Here is a 16,233-nt window from a genome sequence, read left to right as displayed (position 1 = left end):
CCAAAAGTTGCTGTTGTTGCATTGGGATAAACAAAGATCCGGGCAGAAAAGATGATACAAGAAAAAGTAATGGAAATGAAATACATGTATAAGATGGAGATAGAAAGGTATGAGTCAAGGGCCTAAACTTAATGCACATTCAAATTAACCAACAGCTTAATATATTTTTTTGGAACAGCAACTTATTTACAAAACAATTTCCTTCTAAGACCATAATTCTCAAGGTTGTTGACATCTGCCAACAATTTAAAACAGGCAGAGATAAGTCTGTATACATGTAAATTTGATTGAATGATATATCCTCAAGGTTTATAGGAACACCCCATTAGACATGTAAACTTTGCAAGAAAATGTCAGGAAGGTACTGGTCTATTGACTGAAAATGTTGCCTTGATATAGTTCTTTTTCTTGTCCTCAGTGCCCCACGAGTCCTTAGCAGTTTTTAGACGCCCCCTTTCAAAATCCAGAGTGATAACATAGATCCAGGATAGTTGAATCAAAATTCCATATAAGAACACTTATTTTAAGTGAAATGTCAACCAAATTTGATTAAAACAAATCTGATTTGAAATAAATTTTTCCACAGATTTATTTGCTTACCTGATTAAATACTTCAATTATCAGTTTTTACTTATATAATAACAGATTTACCTTTATTCAGTGAACATAATTTTTACTTACAATGATGACGAATCAGAGAAAGTCATAGCTTCAGATGCGCAAGAATGCACAAAATCAAGAGCAGAAAAGATGGTGAGAGAAAAAGCACACGAAATAAATTTGATAAACAAGATTGACACAGAAAGGTATTAGTTTACGCACATTCAAAATTAAAGCCGACAGCTTAATATATATATATTTTTGGAACAGCAACTTAGTTACAAATCAATTTGCTTCTAAGATCATAATTCTAAGGTTTGTTGACATCTGCGAACATTTTAAAATAGGCAGAGTTAAACCTGTATACATGTAACTTACATTTGATGTGAATGTTATATCTTCGATGTTAGGAACACCTACATGTGAACGCTGCGAGACAATGTTAGTAAGGTACTGGACCAATCTTTATTGTTTGCAGCTGTCAATTTCTTAATAATAATGTTTGAAAAAAAAACAGCATTTTTTTAAAAGTAGTTCGTTTAAATAAAAGGAAAGGACAGTTATTACTATCTCAAAAATGAAAAAAAGATGTTTAACACCGCCGCATGTTTGCGCCTGTCCTAAGTCAGGAGCCTCTGGCCTTAGTTAGTCTTGTATGATTTTTAATTTTAGTTTTTTGTGTATATCTCGGAGTTTGGTATGACGTTCAATCTCACTGAACTAGTATACAATATATGTTTAGGGACCCGCTGAAGGACGTCTTCGGGTGCAGGAGTCTCGCTACATTGACGACCCATTGGGGGCTTTCGGCTGTTGTCTGCTCTATGTTCGGGTTGTTGTCTCTTTGACACATTCCCCATATCCATTCTCAATGTTATTACCGTATAAATTTGTCTTATTTACAGTAAGTTCACATGGGTGAAATTTAAATTTCGGCAGTATATTTAATTTGATTCTTTTTCGAAACAATATCATCATTGTAACGGTATGTGTTGTTGAATTTATCAATTAAATACAATTTAGACGGGCCTTTACGGAGTTTGATTATAAACTATATGATTCACAGTAAATAAACAAGTATGATATTCAAGGTCAAGACATCAAAATAATAAAAGACAACATTTTTCTCAAGATGATTTGTTTGTGTCGATATTTCTTAGCTTAAAGGAATACCTCAGTTGAAAAATACTTTTCTGAATAAAATAGTACCTTAAACAAACAAATGGTATCATATTTTAACAGCAAACCGGATTTTTCTGCATACAAATAATATATGCGAATCAAGGCCCCTAACCAAGATCAAGTAAAACAAAGTATATTGCAAAAAGGAAATAAGATATACAGAATAACAAACAAACCTATTAGAAAATTATTTGCATTAAGGGAATAATCAATAAAAAAACTGTCTTCTCTTCCTCAAAAAATACAAATTAATATTATTTGTGTAGGTAGATCTTACAACAGTCAAGTCTAGGAATTGGAACTCTTCCAAGTAAAAAACAACACTATTTCCTGCATGAAAATAATATTAGGAAATCTGGACACCAAAACAGGACCTGTAACGCTGGGCAAGTCCGATGTTACAAAAAATCATTATATGCATACAGACAAAGTGCATTAGCCAAATGAACGACCAGAATTCAAAAACAATGCATTGACGAGTACAGATCCATGTTAAATTGATATATTTGAAATAACTTCAAAGGCTGTTTTCTAATGGACAAATACAATTCATTTTTAATGTATTTTGTTTGAAAGTCATTCTGGTGGAGGCCATTTTTGATTGGAGATGTAAGGTAGAATGCCCGGAGAAAACTACCGACCTGCGATAGAAAAACTGAAAATCCTAGTCAATTAAGATTGGAGTCGAGTGCACCTGCACACGCGGCTCAGTGTTGACTGGCTTGTGACTTCAGAAGTCACTACTTAAGACTACTCTCCCCCGGAGCTTCAAGACAAGTAAAAGAATACTATAACACGTTATGTAGATCATAAACAATGTCAGTACCAAGAACCTACACTTCACAATAATCGTGTATTATTTGTGGAGTCAATACGGATTATTTATAAACAAGGTCTTGGTATCCTCCGACTATTTTTTTAAGGAAAAGATTCATCAACTTTCTATTCAGACCCACAAGACAATGTGAAATGCTTAGTAATCCAAAAAAATGTGTCGAAATGAGCACGTCTAAATACAACCAGTACAGTATTGAACTAAATTTGTAATACAGAGTTCACAAATATTACCTGTACAGGTAAACTCTTTACCTGATATTGATTTGCTTTTCTTAAAAAAACCAGGTTGACATCTAATCCTGAACTTCATACGAAATACGAAATATTTCATTATTCATTATATAAAAGAAAGCTCAATTATGAACATAATCATTAATAGCAAAGATACAAAAAAAAAGATAATAATAGGTTAGACAATACTTTGTCATGTTATATGAAGATTTAAGGTTCATTTTTTAGAAAATGTATTGATTTACAAGTTTCACTTACGTTCATATATCTAAGTGAACGAATATCAAAGGTACAATACAGAAATTGGACAAAAATGTCATTAAACATGTTTATATGTCAAATAAACATTAGCGTGTAATTGCATTACATGTAACAGTGCTCGTCCTAACCAATTTAAAAAAAAATTAAGTCATCTCGCAGGCCTCAAGATATTTTTGAAAATTTTGTGTTCATCCCAAAAACCGGTTTGGTCACAACATCAACATTTCAAGTGTATTTACAATTTTCACAGTGTGTATATGTCAAGTATGTTTAAATGAACATATATTTCCATAGTTTAAGATTTTATTTAGTTAGGTTGAAAAATACAGGCAAAGTTTCAGATGTTTCTGCAGTGTCCTATATTTTTACTTTAGTGGAACCTTAAGCCCTCGGCTTGGAGATTTATTTCCACGAGAGTATCACCAGCCCAGTAAAAGTCAGCACTTTTTGTGCTGACATGAATTATCATTGATATGATTATATATAGACTAGGGTTCGGTTAAGTACTGGGGCGAAGTAGATAAAAAACAAAGTCATACTCCACCTGAACAATGAACTTTTTCATACATAGACAAAAGAAACCTTAAGACTTCCTAAAACTTATCCCAAAACTCAAATCTTAAAATTAACCAATGCCATCAGCTTTTTGAAAACAGAAAGTACATACATAAATTGGTTCCGGTAGACGTTCTAAACTTGCAGCAAGGTGCAACTATTCAATTTATCTGTTGTAAAGTATCAGTGACTATGAGATAAAGACATGACGATCATAACATTATCGCATGTTAGTCTCTTTTAAAATCTATTATTTGAAATGATTTTTGCTTCAAATATTTTCAACCATACATCCCTCATGATCAACTCCCGTGATATTCACATTAATGATACCAATAAGGAGAACTATCAAACTTCTAATAATACAATATAGATGCTAGAGGAAAACAAATTGAATGAGGAGGAAACTGTTGCTAGTGCACTTTATGCCAAACGCTATCAGTTATCTCAAAACAAGAACCTTATGTAGAAGGACAGCAAAAATGCAATGTCAAAACGAAGCCAAGGGTAACCTTGTACACATATTAGACAAGAGACTATCACATTGTATTCCCCGAAAACGGTTAGCAACAGCTACTTATATTATATACTCAAAAACCTTTTTTTTCTTTTTTTTATTGTTTCAGCACTTGATCAGACTACAAAGCACTAAACCAATCTGCTATAAAGACTAAAAATGTATATGTAGCCAACATGTTATATATACTAGTATAATTGAATGGAGAGTTGTCTCATTGGCACTCATACCACATATTCTTATATCAAGTAATACGTATGCCTCTATTTATTATGTATGCCTATTTTGTAAATCACCATCTCCAACAGCATTATTCATTATCAGTACAAACATAAGACCGATGTATACTGGTAAATTAACATGTAAGTTCTGAATCACTTAACTACATGTTCTTGCGGATGAATAACACAGTACCAGTGTCTGTCTTTTGAACGTTGAGCACCATCACAGGAAGCAATACTAAAGTCTCATATATTAATGACATGCTGGTCACTTTCATTATATACAGAATAATATCAGTCATTGAAAAGAAACCTTTTTTTCAACATTTTATTATAAATATCTCAAAACCAAAAAATAAAATAAAAACCTTATAATACAATACAAAATATACATTATGACAATTTTAAAAATGTGACATGTAAATTTGTCTCACCCTCAAAGATGTTCAACTCTTTGAAATAATGTTTAAGTCGTTCGCTCATACCCGATGATGATTATGTATGGCGATTCTAACACGTTCGTACGAGAAGCATCTAGTGCTCTAATTTGGAGTATTTAATTTTTTATTGATGTGATCACAAATCTTCCTTAATTTGTCTTCGCCCCAGGGTGACTGGGGAATAGAACTATGGTCACTTGGTCTTCTACCGACCGGCAGTAAAACGCTTGCCGAAGTGGGTCGTCCGTTTGGCTGTGCGGGATGTATCAAGTTCGCAGTCACGTCCGGTCAGAATGGGGACGTTAAATCTGATGACTCGTGTAAAGAGAGTGCCACGCTCTTTGCACGTTAAGAACCCTTACAACAACTCTTTGAGGGGTCCATAGGTGACTTGTTGCAAGGCAAAATTTCTGTCCCTATCCAATATACCCTCATTTTCCAGTGGCAGTTCAAATTTCCCCAACCATCATCCTAGATGGCCACTTTTGTGACAAGACCTTCCTATTGTATTTATTGTGCACTTGTTCTTGTCCTGAATATACATGAAATATATACCACTGGACGTAAAGCAACCAACAATCACTCAATCCTTAATTTGTCCAAAAATACTGGTTTTGCTTGCTTGATAGGTACATGTGCAAAAGATAGTTCCACTTGAATAGCCCGCAAATATCTACTAATAACTGTACTAGAAACAGGATTGCCTTCTTTTAACAGGCTTAATTCTGACCATTTACCTTGTCGTCCACAATCGTAAAATAACGACTTTAATTGTCCCATCAAAGAAGAAACAGTACCTAAAGCCAATCTTATTGGACAAAAACAATTTTGTTTTGTTTTATTTTTGCCTAAAAAAGAACAATTTAGCTCATGAACTTAAGTTTTCCCTTTTTTGTCCTTAAACATTAAAACTCACATCTTCAGCAGTAGCCGAAATCAACGTCTTTGATCGACTTTCAAGAAATGTGTCAAGTTGTTTCCTTAAGCTAACTTTTTTCTTGTTATAGGCTGTAGAACTTATCATACTTTCTAAATGGAGAATCCTATTCTGGCATTATACTCATCTTAAGAAAAATTTCCTGTTTCGGTAGCCATCTTTTTTCTTTACAGACTTGACAGAATCGATAATTTTCGTAATTATAACCACAACTTAAACAGGTCCAATTAACTCTGAATATGGCCAAAAAGCTCCCCATGCTCTACAATGAAAATCTCAAATGTCAATTTAGCAGCCCAAAGGTCAAATGATAACCCGAACTTACTCGTTACATATCCTTTTTTGGAGAGGAACATTGCAACATCCTTTTCCTCCTTTTTAGCAAGGGCAAAATACTCCACTAGGAAACGATACAACACTGGCCATCATACTGGTTTATTAACCATGCAAGGAACTATCATTGTAGAATGTTTAACATTTTGTTCTTTAAGATACGCCAAAAAAGGCAAAATAAAGTTAAAAGTGCGGTACACATATAACCTGTTCTCGTTCCGCAAATTATGTGAAAAAACATTTACTCCTGACGAGTTGGGCGATCGCAATGTTTCAAAGGATTCTCATTACTGTCAGGATTGCATTAGAGTCCAGCGACATCATGTCTACTGTGTGTAGCCACCAAACAAAATTTTTCCCTAGACAACATATAATCTTGAGCTGAAATATTTCTTGAAGCACTATCAGCAGGCTTATTTTTTTAAGGAATATAAATCAACTAAAGATCCAGATTGAAATTGTTTGTAAAGTTATACAACTCTATCATTATTATGTTATTCAATTGGGGATCATTTCCGTTCTGGTTTTCCCAAGCAAATACACAAGCAAGGTTGTCAACATATGCATCTACCCTATGATTCATTACTCTATCTGGCACAGACCTTAACGTATTAAGCAAAGCATGGGCTTCCTTCAAATGAATAGTCCTATCATTATTTTGGGGCCAAAAATCAGAATCTTTCATCTCTCTTTATCAGAAAAAATCAAACCACTCTGGAACCATGACCTGTAGATTTTCAGGGTTAATTTACGGTGGGCCGTGAAACTTATCCGTGACAATGCCATGGAATGACTGTCTTGGAAAAGGCTGAGAAAAGTTTGTGAAAAGGCTTTGAAGAGGTGCCACCTGAAAACTTGGCAGAAAAGACCGTTGAAACCCTGTGAAAAAATTGAAAAGACCGTGAAATTTACATGTACTACTGTGATAAACAGCCATTCACTGATTTTGAAAACTCCTTTAAAATGTTAAATGTATTCTTCAGGCCATAATTTAACAAAAAAATTAAATGCTGTTTCATTAAAATGAAGTGAAATCCTGAACTTATTTAAGCACAATGCAAGTAAGACGACAAAGAATAAAAATAATAATTTTAATAGAACTGTAGTAATTATGTACAGAACACACAAAAGCTCACAAATGTCAATGTGAGTAAGTAGCTAAAGTCAGCTGTAACATGTATTGTAGAAATTTTGTACATTTTTTGGGTCTGATTTTACCACTTCAGCAATATGTGTCTAATGTAATCCTTCACTTCACTGCCCTTTTGAATAACAATTCCAGAAAAATATTTATAGAAGTTCCTGATAATCCCAGGAAATACTTTTAACTGAAAAGCTTTTTTTGGTCTTCCTACAGACTATTCGAATCCCAAAGGGTACCAATTGTGCTCCTCTACTTGCAGATTTGTTTTCCTATGAAGCAGAATGTATCCAAGGGCTTGTACAGAAAGGAGAAAAGAAATTAGCCCAGTCTTTTAATTTCACCTTTCGGTATATTGATGATGTAGTCTCTTAATAATAATAGATTCAGTGATCACTAACATTTAATATATATCCAAGTGAACTTGAAATTAAAGATACTACCCACACAGATAAATCTGCTTCCTATTTAGACCTTTTTTCTCTCGAAATGACTACTGATGGTACTCGGGTAGGTTGAATACAAAAATTTATGACAAACGCGATGTTTTTGATTTTCCTATAGTCAACTTTCCATTTCTGTGTAGCAACATCCCAGCGGCACCAGCATATGGAGTATATGTGTCACAATTGATACGTTACTCCAGAGCTAGCTCAAAGTACGTGATAGTATAGAACGAGGAATACTGCTTTCCCAAAATTTGCTAAGAAAGGGCTATGAATAAATCAAATAAAGGTCATCACTCAAGAAATTTTACGGTCGCCATCATGAGCTGATTGGCCATTATGACAAAAGTGTGTCAGAAATCATATCTTATATTCTTCCTCAGTCATAATAACCTTCTATCATTACCGAACTGAGCAAAGAGATAACACGACGGGTGCCGTATACGGTGCAGGAATTCTTACCCTTCCGGAGCACCTGATTTCACTCCCGGTTTGTAGTGGAGTTCGTGTTGTTTCTTAATTATTATTTATAACTGTTGATGTAATTGTTCTTTGGTTTTGTGAGTCTATGTTTACTCCTTGGTTTTGATTGTTGTTGTCTTCTTTCCGACTGGATTCCTAAACTATTTTATATAAAGACTGCTATATCATTTTGCTCTTCATTCCTAGAATAAATAAAGAAACATAACATACATAAACCATGTATATAAAAAACTATTAATATATTCAAATTAATTTTTTGCATTTATGTACATACATGTACTATAAACAGCTACAATATTACTCCATGCAATACAGGACTTCACGGTTAATGACCCCAATATTAAATAGGAGGCAGATTTTCATACTGGAGGTGAAAATGGTCTGAAAAATACTAAAAAACATCATTGAAACAGAACAGCCACATGGAAAATACATAGGTTTTCCCATATTTCTATAGCATTTTCCAGAAAATCTGCCCACTATCCAATATTGAATCATTTGTTGACGAAGTACTGTATCGTCAACTTATATTATTTTTTAAAGACTAAAGACATTTTTTAGACAAACTATTAAATTTAAATGTTTCTTTGAAGTAATAATGTGTATGGCTTAAGCCAAACTTGTCTAGTCTAAGTGGCCGTAATGAGTCACAGCTACATGCATTTATTTTACAGAAGACCGGTGTCTGCAAATTTATTGAAAATCAGTTCAATAGAATTTCTCACAAACGTCATCAACAATTTGGTGATATGATGCATAAAAGAATAAAATCTTAATAATTTAACTTACCTCAAACTTGCTGTCACTCGTCTTGCATCTATAAAGAAACTTTTAATCGACCTTCTGCGACTTTCGAATTTCCGACGTTGCGGAAATGTTACAATTAATCTAAACGAAACACGAATCCGGATACGGTTTGATATTTCGGGAAGTTCTTGTTTTTACATGTTTCGGTTCCAATGAAAATTGATGTTTACATTGTTCATAATAATGTACAGACAAGAAGCAAAATACTTTTCTTTAAATACAAAATATGTATTGGCACAAAGTCATTAATTATAACAATGAAAGGTTCCATTAAAAAGTCATGATCAGTCCTGTACAGTAGTATTGCATATAATAATATTTAAACAGACATATATTTATAATGAAAAGTTTATAGGATATTTACAAAAATGTGAGTGGAAATAATAAGACCATATTACAATAATCATATGGGATGTTTTAAATCTGAATAAGGACGAGAAAAAAAGACATGAACAAATATGACTGGTTTCAACAACAAGTGAAAAGGCCGTGATATTTTTTTTTAATTAAGCATGAAAGGATTATCACGGCCTTTTCACGGGATATCGATATTTCGCGGTCTTTTTCTAACATCAAATATTTTTCACGGCCTTTAGAAATATTTTATTTACAAATATTGAAAAGTCACGGCGTATTTTCAAGGGGTTCCACGGCCCTGTGATATTTCACAGACATTTCACGGCCTGCCATTTAAAGGATGATGCATCAGTTTCCAATGAAATTTGTAAGTGTTTTTCACTTCTCAAAGAAAAACATGGTTTCCAACCATCCAAAAACGACCATTAAAAGCAACAGTAGTATACGCTGTTCAAAATTTATAAATCGATAGAGAAAAAACAAATCCGGGTTACAAATTAAAACTTAGGGAAACGTATCAAATATAAGAGAACTACGACATAACACCGAAACGTAACACACACAGAAACGAACTATAATGCAACAATGATCATTTTCCTGACTTGGTACAGGGCATGTTATTAAAAAATGGTGAGTTAAACCTGGTGTGGCATGCTTGTTATCCTGTATCAACTCTGTAGGAATATCCACAAAACCACTATTCTTATAAGCTAGACTAATAGCCCTATTCACCTCCTTTGTAAACTTTTTGCACAAGAAATAGCTAGTAAAAAAAGAAATACATTTCCCTACAAACTTTTGCAATGTATTAAGATCTACCACCTTACTCGACAAAATTTGGTTGTGGAGCACAGCAAATCTTTCTAACTTCATTTCTGAAATGATTGATTGATTGATTGTTGGTTGCTTTACGTCCAGTGGCAAATATTTCATGCATATTCACGAGAACAAGTTCACAATAAATACAATAGGTAGGTTTTGTCATAATAGAGGCCATTTAGGATGATGGTCGGGGAAATTTAGACTGCCACTGGTTAAATGAGGGTATATTAGATAAGAACAGAAATTTTGCCTTGCAACAGGCCACCTACGGACCCCTCAAAGAGTTGTTGCAAGGGTTCTTAACGTGCAAAGAGCGTGGCACTCTCTTTACACGAGACATCGGATTTAACGTCCCCATTCTGACCGGACGTGACTGCGAACTTAATACATCCCGCACAGCCAAACGGACGCCCCACTTCAGCAAGCGTTTTACTGCCGGTCGGGAGAAGACCAAGTGACCATATTTGTATTCCCCACTCACCCTTGGGGCCATTCCTGGAATGACAAATGCCAACCATTAAGAATCAATTAGCATACTCAACAAGTGAAACTGCGAGCTACTGCTCACTGATGATACTCCCGCCGCAAGTGATAATATTAATTGTGTAAAAATAATGCAAGTGTTCGGTAAACAGGAAGTTTTTGAGTGATGAAGTTGAAAACGCATCACACGGTATAGCTGACTTATATTAACCCTGAAACCAAATTTTAGAAATCCTTGTATTGTAGTTCCTGAGAAAAATGTGACAAAAATTTTCAACTTGGCTATCATGTGTAAAATCAAATAAGTGTTCGGTAAACAAGAAGTTGTTGAGTGATGAATCTGAAAACGCATCACACGGTATAGCTGACATATCAAGCCTGAAGCCAAATTTCAGAAATCCTGGTAGTGTAGAAAAATGTGACGAAAAATATTCATGGGACGGACGGACTGACTGACAGACTGACGAACTGACGGAAGGACAGACAGAGGTTAAACAGTATACCCCCCCTTTTTTTTCAAAACGGGGGTATAAAAACTTCAACAATGTTGTTGGAATAAATACTGACTTTTGTAAATTTACAAAATATCCTAATCTGCACACCACTTCACATACAATATAAAAAGCTTTAACAGCTATTAAAGACTTTTCATTGTCTTTAGAATCTCACTAAGATAACTCCTTATTCTTAAATCCACTACCTATCCACCAATCATCAATGTTTTGTAAATAAGATACGCATAAAGACCAAAACTGAGAAGATTGTTACTACCATACCTGTAGTTTGGTAGAAAACACAAGCACTAGCCTTGAATCCAAAAGGAATTGTATTAAAGGGGCACTAGCTGTCAAATTCATGGTCACCGATTTGACTCAAATTCTCATATTTGATTTATAACAATGTAAAACATTTATCCAATATCAAAAGTCTAAAATAACCAGTTTACAGAGCATGGGGTAGATAATATATAGGTTCGTTTCGTGTGTATTTAAGTCCAGACGCCATCTAATTAACTATCGATTTGACCTCAGATGACCATATAAGCGATGTAAACATAAATAAAGATATGAATAGATGAAACCAACACGTGCAATTGTTTTTTTATAGGTCTGTTTGATTTTATTTTATAGATTTAAAATAGATGTTTCTCATTGCTTTCAACCGTATAAGAATGGTTTTATGTGCATCGAATTAGTAATCAAATGATTTACCGTAGTTTCACTTTCATTGTTGACATTCTGTTTCTTTAAAGAACCAGTACACGTACAATGCATGCGTTGTCAATCTCTAGCTAGGGATTAAATTGAAGTTCACATGAATACGGATTTCAAGAGGTCGACTCATTCACTTGCAAGTGAATAACTAATTATCTATATTTCTTAGCATAATTTGACAAAATTTGACCCTTTCTGGCTGCAAAAACGAATTGTTATTTCACTATTTCACTTTTATTTTTGATTAAAAAAAAAATCAAACTTTAGATTTTATATATATCTCGTAGCTAGTGCCCTTTGAATATCATGAAATATCCACCAAACTGCACCCCAAAATATTTTCTAGATTTGTCACATAGAAAAATATGGTCGTACCCTGATTAATCATTACCTGACGTCATCAAGTCATCTCTTCCCAACAACAGGAGTACGTCCCTTAGCGTATCAATGTTAAATGGGGAATCTTTTATCCATAAATCCACAACTGTTAATGGTAAAATGAAATGCGGAGGTTTACATTCACCAACCTTTCCAAAGAATGCCAAAGACCCATTACATATTCTTTCTGAAAGAGAATTCACTATAAATACCTTATGCTCCTAACATATCTTAGCATTAGGAAAATGTCTTTTAGGAGGAGTGTTTGAATTGACCAATTCTCTTCTAAAATTTCCTTTACAATGTTTGAAAAAATCTTCCATATTAACACCATTTTAAATCCAGTTGAAACATTATCAGGTGCGCCTAAATTTTCCCATTTATTTACATTTAAATGAATATTCCCAGCTATAAAATTATAAGGGTCTCTAAACCGCAAGTAACCCAGGTTGACACCATCATCTGTAGTATGAAAGTAAAGTAAAAGGATATTGCTAACTTCTTATCTTTCTTTCTAAGAAGTTCCTACATGAAGTTATCCTCATAATAATAAAAAAACAAGTCGACAAGTAGAGGGGCACAGTTTGTTCCCATTGGAATGCAGTCCTGTTGAAAAACACGTCCTCCGAACGTAACAAATATGTTGTCAATCAAAAAATCAAGCATCTTGATAATATCAGTTTTAGAGAATTTTTGGTTTGAATCGGAGTGATCCTTTACAAAGTAGGATTTATCCCTCCCTAAGACAACATACTTGTATCTACGTTGGCCATTCTTTTTTATGAAGCAAAGCAATACCAACTCTTTCAATTTGTCTCTTAGTTTTGAATGTGGAATACTTGTGTAAAGAGTAGAAACGTCAAATGTTTTAATAATGTTACAAGATGAAAGAGAGTTATATTGTATGTACTCTAAAATCTTTGGAATTTTTAAGTATCCACATCTGATGCACGCCTCCTCTAGAATAGGCAGTTTCACAATAACTTTTATCTTTGCTTGTGGTTGTATTAAACATGAAAGATAGTGATTTCCGATCTTGACACAGTTTGTAGGCTGTTAACAAACAGAAGACTTCTACTTTTTACTCTCTTTATTGCGTCGTTTTCTCTCCTTTTTACTCGTCCAACTTACAAATATTTCATCATATTTTTTATGCCCCACCTACGATAGTAGAGGGGCATTATGTTTTCTGGTCTGTGCGTCCGTTCGTCCGTCCGTCTGTTCGTTCGTTCGTTCGTCCGTCTGTCCCGCTTCAGGTTAAAGTTTTTGGTCAAGGTAGTTTTTGATGAAGTTGAAGTCCAATCGACTTCAAACTTAGTATACATGTTCCCTATGATATGATCTTTTTAATTTTAATGCCAAATTAGAGGATTAACCCCAATTTCACGGTCCCCTGAACATAGAAAATGATAGTGCGAGTGGGGCATTCGTGTACTGGGGACACATTCTTGTTTATTTTGCATGGCACATATATAGTAAATATTAACACATTTAAGGTCAAATATTTGTTATTATACGTCATTTTTGTAGGAAATACCGTTTTACCTATAGCAGAGTGAAAACGTCAAAATGACGTCAATTATCGCCAAACCATGAACGATATGCAACTAAGAATCAGAAAGACGTTATCATATACTGAGTGCCAATGAAAACGCAACACTTGGTTTTTCAAAAATAAAATTTATATAAGTAATGATAATCTCTCAATATAAATTGTTCTTGAAAATTAACTATTTTAACAATAGATCGATATCAAACAAAAATGTTTAATTTGTCATCTTTCGGGCGCAATAGGTAAACGAAACATCCAATGTCGAATCATCAACTAACAGTCCTAACAAATCGTAAAGTTGTCGAAAATTGTCTTAAAAGTCATTTTCAACCAACTATACAAAGTTCTAATATAAATAAAATAAAAATTATAAGATTTTTTGGAAAAACAAAAGTGTTGCGTTTCATTGGCACTCAGTATAGTATCGTGTTAAGTAACATTTGAATTAATCATACTACTAGCTGCTTCATATAAGACAATAATAGTACACAAGTTTTATTGTTTCAATTTTTTATGAATGACCTTTGACCCCAATTTAAAAAAAAGCACCATATTTCACTTTTACGACCGGGAAAAATGGAATCTACACATGTTTTCCTTTCGAATGATATATAATATAGCTGTGTGTTAGAAAGGTGCATTAAAAATATTTTTTAGGTCTGAATGTCACTCGCGCCTAAATAGAGAAAATCTATATTTAAAAGAATGAACCATTGTGAACATGCTCACATACCCAATGCGCCCACATTGACAGTGGTGAAACAAAATTTCAATATTTTCCTGAGCTCATGCCTCCTCAAAGTCTACTGAAACTAAATGTAAGTGGATATGCACATCTACTTATTTTGTCTTTATTATCTGAAATTTTGTTCAGTTTCAGAGGATATGTAATGACAAATTTTTGCAGTTGTGTATTGAATAGATATAGGAAGATGTGGTATGAGCTATAAAGGGTCACAAAAATAACCATTCAAACTGTATAATCTATATAAAAAAAATGTGTATGCACTACATAAAGAGACGATAACTACTTTACACGAGGTCAATAAGTGCAAAGGGGCATACCTCATAGAAAAAAATAATTGAATCATAAATTCTTGTTGATATGCACATCAACATAGTATGTTCTTATTATCTAAAGTTTCATGAATATCTCATTTCTGTTGTGTGGTTTAGGGGAGTTGTTATAACAAGAACTGGACTGAGAGACTACAGTATACTGTCAGTGTCAATGAAAACCAACACTTTTGTTTTAAAAAAATAAATCTTATAAATTTTAGTTTATTTATATTAGAAATTAATGTGTAGTTGGTTGAAAATGACTTTTAAGACAATTGTCAACAACTTTACGGTTGAATTATTTTTTGGAACAAATGCGAAGTAAGGATTATTTTAAACGGACATAAACTGGGTTCACCACTTTTCAACAATGAACATACGCACCATTTTCATGATTTTGTCATTTAAAGTTTAGCTAATTGTCATGAATGTTCCCGCCCTCATTGTTAAGAAACTGCAATAAACAGCTGAGAAAATGCAAGGATTTTCTGACAACTAGCAACATGCAGTTTTGGGCATGATCCAATGAAGCCTTTCACAGCATGCAATTACGAGAGAACAGAAGTTGTAGACAATAACCCAAATCAACAAAAATGAATCATTAAATGATAAGCCACATCCCAGGGTACAAAAAGCAAGAAACGCTTAGCAAAACCGATACATTTGGTCTTTAACATATCCAATATCGACTCTGGTGGCTGTCCAAAGGTCACGAGAGTTCAATGGTGGTCACGGTAGAAGCTTTGGAGCAATTTCAGTAAAGCACATTTGCGCCGAAGTTATTAAGAGCACCACAGTCTTTCCTTAGTGACATCTAAATGGCCGTCTTATGTCGTATAAACATCGAATTCTGTAGACCAAAAATCATTCATTATGTACCATAAACCGTCAGTGGTGGTTACATAGATATTTGGCACCGGCCTTGGCCAAAAGTCATGCTTTTCGCTTGATTTTGGTCCGATCGAGCAAATTTTGCATCAGATTTGACATGGTTTAGACGATGAAAATCACCACCAATATCATAAAGTCAGAGTATAGAGTTTGGTTTGTGGGACAAGTGGAATAACATTCCTTGGGATCATATTAAACGTCTTGGATGATCAATGTCACGGCGCAGTCGAGATTGCACTGCACCACGGGGTTGTACATTTTTGTTATTTTTCGAAAAACGAAGGATTTTCTTATCCCAGGCATAGATTACCTTAGCCGTATTTGGCACAACTTTTTGGAATTTTTGATACTCAATGCTCTTCAACTTTGTACCTGTTTGGCTTTATAAACATTTTGATATTAGCGTCACTGATGAGTCTTATGCAGACAAAACGCGCGTCTGACGTACTAAATTATAATCCTGGTACCTTTGATAACTATTTGTTA

At 33.9% G+C, this 16,233-nt stretch overlaps 1 long non-coding RNA gene across 1 annotated transcript in view; it reads left to right on the top strand.

Annotated features, from left to right (window-relative positions):
- Positions 1-761: 761 nt before the first annotated feature.
- LOC143082925 (uncharacterized) overlaps positions 762-16,233 on the top strand; it is an 81,075-nt gene continuing 65,603 nt past the window's right edge. Inside the window, exon 1 of the long non-coding RNA XR_012980507.1 lies at positions 762-806. This is a non-coding gene — a long non-coding RNA (uncharacterized LOC143082925). The remainder of the gene's footprint in view (positions 807-16,233) is intronic.

This window comes from Mytilus galloprovincialis, chromosome 7 (genome assembly GCF_965363235.1).
Source record: "Mytilus galloprovincialis chromosome 7, xbMytGall1.hap1.1, whole genome shotgun sequence".
In the NCBI taxonomy this organism is placed as follows: Eukaryota; Metazoa; Mollusca; class Bivalvia; order Mytilida; family Mytilidae; genus Mytilus; species Mytilus galloprovincialis.
This window is presented reverse-complemented; position numbering and strand designations above follow the sequence as displayed.